The sequence below is a fragment of the Vicugna pacos genome, chromosome 9 (genome assembly GCF_048564905.1).
Source record: "Vicugna pacos chromosome 9, VicPac4, whole genome shotgun sequence".
Lineage (NCBI taxonomy): Eukaryota > Metazoa > Chordata > Mammalia > Artiodactyla > Camelidae > Vicugna > Vicugna pacos.
This window is the reverse complement of record NC_132995.1, coordinates 14,931,053-14,938,690: the sequence shown is the minus strand read 5'-3', so window position 1 is coordinate 14,938,690 and position 7,638 is coordinate 14,931,053. Positions and strand designations below refer to the sequence as shown.

At 40.2% G+C, this 7,638-nt stretch overlaps 1 pseudogene; it reads right to left on the bottom strand.

Moving 5' to 3' along the window:
• Positions 1 to 286: 286 nt before the first annotated feature.
• LOC107034826 (ferritin light chain pseudogene) lies at positions 287 to 1,219 on the bottom strand (annotated as a pseudogene).
• Between the last annotated feature and the right edge of the window lie 6,419 nt (positions 1,220 to 7,638).

Below are 7,638 nucleotides of genomic sequence, written 5' to 3'. Positions count from 1 at the left end.
GTATGTTTGATCAATAAACATGCTATTGAATTTCATCTGTTCATTATTGGGAGCAATCAAAACAGATCATTCCTCAGGTAAAGAACCCAGAGGAGCCGAGGTCCTGGCTGAGGGTGGTGGAAACACAGAATGGGCTGTGGAAGAAATCAGTTGCAGCCTTGTGACCAGTTACAAAAGTGAGGATTGTAGTGACTTTGCATAGTTTCTATTTCCCTATTATATGTGTGTATTTATTTGTTTATGTTAATATTTTCTTCTCTCTTTTTTTTTTTTCTGCAAAAGCTTTATTGTTCTAGTTGGTCCGAGGCTTGGGAGAGGGCTCCAGGATGGTTAAAAAGCTGCCTGGTGACCGCAGAGAGAGGCTTCAGGCAGAAGCCCTGACACCAGAGGAGCTCCGCAAAGGCCGCGGGGTTGCAGAGGCTCCTGGTCGTGCTTGAGGGTGAGCCTTTGGGAGAGATGCTCACCCAGCCCAGCCTGGAAACCAGAAAGCCTGCGGAGGTGAGTCAGGTGGTCGCCCTTCTTCTTGATGAGTTTCACCTGCTTATCCAGGAAGTGGCCCTCCCGGAAGTCACAGAGGTGGGGGTCTGCGCGGGCAGAACCCAGGGCATGCAGATCCAAAAGGGCCTGGTTCAGGTTCTTCTCCAGGACAATGACAGCTTCCATAGCGTCCTGGTTTTTACCCCATTCATCTCGGGATGGCTTCTGCACGTCCTGGAAGAGGGTGCAGCTGACGTGCTGGTTTTGCATTTTCAAGCGCCCTTGCGCTTCTCCTCGGCCAGTTCACAGAAGTGGCCCCCGCACTCCAGAGCCACATCATTGCGGACGAAATAGAAGCCCAGAGAGAGGTAGGTGTAGGAGGCCCGCAGAGAGATGCATGTTGACCAGCTGGTTGACGGTGGATTTCACTGTGGTGGAATAATTCTGACAAATCTGGGAGCTCATGGTTGTTGGGTAATAAGAAGTTAAACTCTAAAAATGGTGTTGGCTGGTCTCCCGGTGGCCGAGGATAGCAGAGTGGCTGGTTGTGAAGGTTGCGCCTGGGAAAAACGGTTGAGCAAGTGCCATCCCTGGGTCTATTTGTCCAAACACTATTGAAGCAAGAGACAGATCTGCAGGACCGCTGATCGCACTGCCTCCTTCATTCGTTTTTATTTTATAAGCAAGTTGTTGGAAGTTAATTTACATTTGGGCCTTAGAGTAGCATTCTGTCAGACTTTGACAGAATTTGAGGAGTAGTGAATATAGCCAGTGATGGATACAGTGACTCTTGGGTTCATGCATCTCCTCATTTGGAGAGTGATAATTTCTTCATTTGGAAGGAGGACAGCTATAGCTTGTTAGAGACAAGAAGTTCTTGCCGCTGTTGGATAGGGGTTCACATGTGTGCAGAGGGTGCATATCGATGCTAATTAGTCTAAGGGGTCGATTGTGCTGATTGTTGATTTATTGCCTTTTAGCTCTAAATTTGCCCTTTTGTCTGCTCTGTGAAAGTGAATATGGGCCCACTGAAAAACTGTTTTTCCTTTGCCAGCTGGTGTGTTGATAAGCTTCACCCGTAGAGGCTGATGGAGAGAGACTGCAGGGTGAAAAAGGGTTTGTGTCCTGGTTCTAGTGTGTTCAGTTGTCAGGCTCCTACAGCGTGCTTGGCTTCCCCAGTGCCCAGCTCCTGCAGTGTGGGCAGTTTCTCTAGCACCAGGTTCTGACAGCGTTCGTTCCCAGCTTCTCCAGCACCCGGGGTCTGTACCACAGGGCGTGTCCGCCAAGCAACACCTAGTGGCCAGCGGCTTTCCTTAGTACGGCCCTTGGGTGGTTTTATAGCAGAGTGCCCAGGTGAGACACTTCCCCTCAAACAGCTTTCCTTGACACACTGGAGGTGGATTTCTAACAAGTTCCAAAGGGCAGACTTCCAGCAAGATCCACCAGCACTTCTCTGCCATTCAGTGAGCTATGCCATGTCCTCTCCAACAACATCTGGACCTCAGCCCTGGGAGGGCCTCTTCCTGGAGTGTTCTGTATCAGGCCTAGGCGAGCTGTGGAACCTGGATGGCCCCACAGAGTTTTCCAAGTTGGGACAATGGGTCTGGAATCCCCAGCATCAACTAGTAATTGGATACAGGCATGCCTCGTTTCATTGCGCTTCACTTTATGGAGCTTTGTAGCTATTGTGGTTTTTACAAATGAAAGGTTTATGGCAACCCTGTGTTGTCAGATGAAGCTTAGCACTTCTCAGCAATAAAGTATTTTAAAATTAAGATATGTACTTAAAAACAAGATATAGTGCTATTACACACTCAATAGACTGCAGTATAAATGTAACTTTCATATGCACTGGGAAACTAAGAACGTGTGTGACTCACTTTATTGCAGTATTCTCTTTACTGTGGTGGTCTGGAACCAAACTCACAGTGTCTGATGTATGCATGTATAAGCGATCTCTGGGAAGGGGATATTACATGGAAATCTTTCTTTAGCTGAGAGCATTCACTGAGAGGAACTCGGTTGCAAAGCATCGCTAGCCAATGCTCCAGGCAGATGAAGGACTGAGTGCTTTGGTCCTGAAACAGTGACCTGGGCAGCATGTTACAGCATCCTCTGGACATATCAACAGGTGGTTGCTGTCTGTTCATGTATCTTTAATGAAAATTTTTTGCAATAATATAACTACAGAGAAATATACTGGGGCATGACATTTTCACTGAGTTTTATACATTTGATAAAACCATTAAACTAATATTCATTATAAAATCTTGCATTGATTTCCTTTTATAATGTGGCTCCAAGAAGTCTGCTGAATCAATCATGTCTCTCAGTATTTCCATCATTTATGCCTCCACATCCAGCAGTGGAACTTGAACACATCTCTCCATGTCATCATTCTTTTTCTTCTAATAATAAACCCATCCATTCTAAGGACAATTAATATTAGTTCAAATAAGATGCACATCTGGATTTTTTAAAAGTCTCATTTGATAACGTCCTTTCCAAAAAATGCTCTGAAAGTTTGTAACTGAAATTCAGTTGAACACTTACTTTGCTAGCAGTAGATAAAATTCTCTTGAATTTCATTTCATAACTAAGTGGAAGTGCCAGTATGAAATTAAACTCAGAACTTTGACTAAAGGGGCAAACTTTTCTGAAAATTTCCAAAAAGCCTCTTAGTAGTCACCATTCCTTCCTTCCTTTCCTCCTCATACCCAGAGACAGTTGTGAACCTTGTGGTCAAAAATAAGATGATAGACAAGTGTAAAGTGTAGTGCCAAGAGCATCCAATGAGAGAGAGAATCATCTTTTAAAAAATGGTCCCAGTGTTTTGTAAACTAGGTTTATATATCTGATAATGTATGCTTTTAAAGCCTTTCTGATGCTTTCCCAAGATAATGTTACTATTTCCTAAAGGCAAGATTTCTTTCACTTAATGCATTTTGGAGAGTGAAAATTTGATTCCTTTCAGCTTTTCCTTTGTTTTCTTATTCTGTATTTTGAAAACATATGGAATGTACCTAACTTTACACTAGCATTTGTGAGCATATAAATAGGACTTAAGACATATTTTTCAAGTTTGCTTCCCAAGACTATTCCAAAACAATATATCATTTTGTTGTCTCTTGATAATAATATAATTATTATATACATATTATTAAACATCATAGCCTACTATTATAGTAATCATAATATAATATATAATAATATACTTTTATAATGTATAGTTTTTATTATATAATATTTTATTTTTATAATATAATTAGTAAGGAATAACTTCCTGAAATTTTGTCCAAACAAATATCCTTCAAATTTTGGCCATTGTATCAGTTTTCTGCTACCAGAGTGGCTTAAAGCAATGTAAATTTATTCTCTAGTTATGGAGATAAAAGTCCAAAGTCAGTTTCACTGGGCAAAAGTTAAGATGTTGGCAGGGCTGGTTCTGGAGGCTCTGAGGGGTAGTCCATTTCCTTGTCTTTTCCAGCATTCAGAGGCCTCCTGCATTCCTTCGCTTGTGACCTCTTCCTTGAATCACTGCAGCCTTTTGCTTGTATTGTCACATCTCCTGATACTCACTCTGATGTCCTGGCTCCTTCTTTTAAGAGCCCTATGATTACAGTGGGCCCACCTGGATAATCCAGGACAATCTCCCCATCTCAACACCCTTCCCTGAATCCTATCTGCAAAGTCCCTTTTGCCATATAAGATTCTAGGGATTAAGATGTGGTCATCTTTGGGAAGCCATGGTTCAGCCTAACAGCAAGCTGCTTCGGTTTGGTCCTGTCTGTAACCCTGTGGTTGAGGATGACTGAAAATGGAGGCCTGGCACCAGGACTGGCCTGGCAAGTGCTTAAATGGTGCTAGCCTTGAGGACTGTTCCGGCTTTAAATCACTTCAGCTTTGCTTTTTCCCACTGCCTGTTAATATTCTGACTATCTTTCGGAGGTATCTTACTGGGCTTGCTAAGAATCCCAATGTGGATTCAGATCCTAGTCCTGCTGCTTGATTAGCTTTAACCACCCCATGTCTGTTTCTTCCTTTGTAAAATGGGGCTGTTACACATCTCCTGGCAATGTGGGCGAGAAAGGAAGAGGGAGCTGATTTTACTCCATAATAATCAGCACTTAGTCATTATAAATGGTAACAATACCAGTTCATTAATTAATAAAGAAAAAACATGTGTAAGTATGAATGTATCTAAATAAATAATTCTCAAATATTTGGTAATGATAGTAAATAGTAATGACTGTAACTGCAACCTCCCTCCCCTTCCTGATCTTTACCTTGATCTTTTCACACCTTAATGCATAACACCTTCCAACACACTACAAAATGTATTCCTTATGGTGGTCCTTCTTCCCCCATTGGGATACAGCCTCCATGAAGGTGGGGCTTTTTGTTTGTTTTCACTGCTGTATCCCCAGTGCCTAGAAGAGTGCCTGGCATATAGTAGGTGCTCAATAAATACTGGTTTAAAATTTTTTAAAAAATTTTTTGGGGGAGAGAGGGAGGTAATTAGGTCTATTTGTTTACTTATTTTAGATAAGGGATTGAATCCAGGATCTCGTGCATGCTAAGCATGTGCTCTACCATTTGAGCTATACCCTCCCCCCTCAATAAATATTGTTGAACTGAATTGCAGTAAAAGTGAATGTCCTCAACCTTCACTATGGCCCAGGCATGTTCTAAGCATTGATTATTTATCTCCTCACGTGAAAATTACCACCTAGGTACAAATTATGAAACTGGTTCAAGGCCACTTGGCAAGTAAAGCTGCAGTACTTGAATCTGAACTCAGGAATTCTGGCTGCAGGACCTGTCACCCTAAAGTACCTCTTTGTGGCACTCAGGAAAGGGGTGTGTGTTCCAGAAACGTCCTAGCAGTAGAAGCAAAAGAGATTTCATAATCATCAGGGAGAGGGAGGCCGAGGATGGTTCCTGAGTGTCTGCTTTGGGGAACTGGGTGGGCAATGGGGGGCCATTCACTGAAAGGACCGAGTTAGAGGAACTTACTTATGACCAGGAATGGCTCAGTTGTTTAGGTATGTCTGCAGTTACCTCTGTAACTTATGAAACTTTTGAGTTGCTATGTAATATCAAACTTTCCTTTCTGGTTTTAGGCTTATTATGTGCTGGAAACTCTGCCAGTTTCTTCAGTTTTAAGCTTTCATGATAACTCCCTGAAGTATTATCTTGAGCCCCAAATTGAAGCTTAGGGATGCTAGGTTATCATCAGCTAGCTAGTGATAGAGTCCAGACCCGATTCTAAAGCTAATTATTTTCAATATGGAAGATAAGGTACCAGAAGTCTTAGTTGACAGCCTATTTCTGACGGGGGAGACTAGGCAGACTGTGACATCGTTAGATAAGATGTATTAGAAACATGAAAGAAAAAGAGGATCTGAGGGCTATAAGGTGAGGGTAGTGGAATTACAGACCTGGTTTTAGATATTACATTTGAGATGCCTGTGGGATTTCTAGCTGGAGTCGTGAAGCAACTTGGTCCATCATTAATGTTGCTTACGAATCTAACAAAGATGAAATATCAAACTTTATTTCCAAAATTAAAATACATGAAGTCTTTGGAATGATGTGTGAAATTCTTCTTTAGCCAGGGTTTAAGGCATGGTGACTTCTAAGTGTGGAATTTCACATCTATATCTATTTTTTTATTATTTTTTTGTGAAAGGAAGGTTCTCCACTTGCATCTTCTCCCCAGAAAAATATTCTATCATTAACCTAATTTATTAACTCAGTCATCCAACAAATACCTGACTGCCTCCTACGAGCAAAGAAACAGATACAATTCTCAACACATCAAAGATTCAGAATTCTACTAAAAGTTGTACCAAGTTAGTCAATTTTTTTTTAATACAAACAAACAAAAAAACCCCTTCACATTTCATGATTGTGTCTGAAATTTTTTCTTTTTTGAAAAGAAAAGAGAGAACTTTGGAAAAGAATGTTGTTTCTAGGAAAACCTTTTCCTAAATTCCTAATTCTCCAAATACATATGAAGCAACGTTCTCTGCCAACACAATAAGAATCAGCTTAAACCGGATTTGGTAGAAAATTTTATTGTTCTCCCTACTAATGGCTCAGGATTATAAATTCTTACTGATATTTTTAAGTCCCTTTAAGAGATAATTCCTCAAAGGGGGGTGGGAAGAGATACATTGGGAGTTCGAGATTTGCAGATACTAACAACTATATATAAAATAGATTAAAAAGTTTACTCTGTATAGCACAGGGAACTATATTTAGTATTTTGTAGTAACCTATAATGAAAAAGAATATGAAAATGAATATATGTATGCACATGTATGACTGAAACATGCTGTACACCAGAAATTGACACAACATTGTAAACTGACTATATTTCCATAACAAAGAAAAAAAGATAATTACTGAAATGTTTTCAGATGTCATCATATAACGTCTGAGTTCAACTTTGGAAAGAATCCAGTGAAAGAATTACTAGATGTGGCTTCAGACAAATACCACTGGCCATCAGTTGGTGGTTTTTATACAGGGTGATAAGAATGTGAGGGTTCGCTGTACTTACTTTCTTAGTTTTGTGTATGTTTGAAGTTTTCCATAATAAAGACAAAATATGTATTTTCAGAAATAGAAGCTAGGAGGAAATATGCAAAAATGATAACACTTATGGGTAAGGTACGATAAAAATGTTTTTCCCTCCCATCTTTCTATATTCTCTGTATTCTATTTGAGCATTTTTACTTTTTTATAAGGACAAGACAAAAAAAAGCTTAAAGACGATCCTTATTAATCTCTTTCATACCTTAGATCCTAGCATTGCCACTTTCTGTGTTTGGACCATGAACTGACTGCATTTTACAGATTATCTGAAAAAACACTGACTTTTTTCCTTTTCAGTCATATACTCTGAAAGTTGTAACATGGACCTTTATCCTATCCTGTCTTGCCCTTGTCTTTGAAATTAGGATTCTCCACTTAAGACACCTTGCACAAACTACTTAATCTCTTTGACTCTCAATTCCTTTATCTTAAAGTAGAAAAATAAGCCAAATCAGACATGAATGACGATGCAGGCAAGTAACAAGGCAGGGAACTAACACTTGGTGAGTTTCAGACGTTGTACTAGGAAATTTATACATACTTATTCCTTTCAAAAAT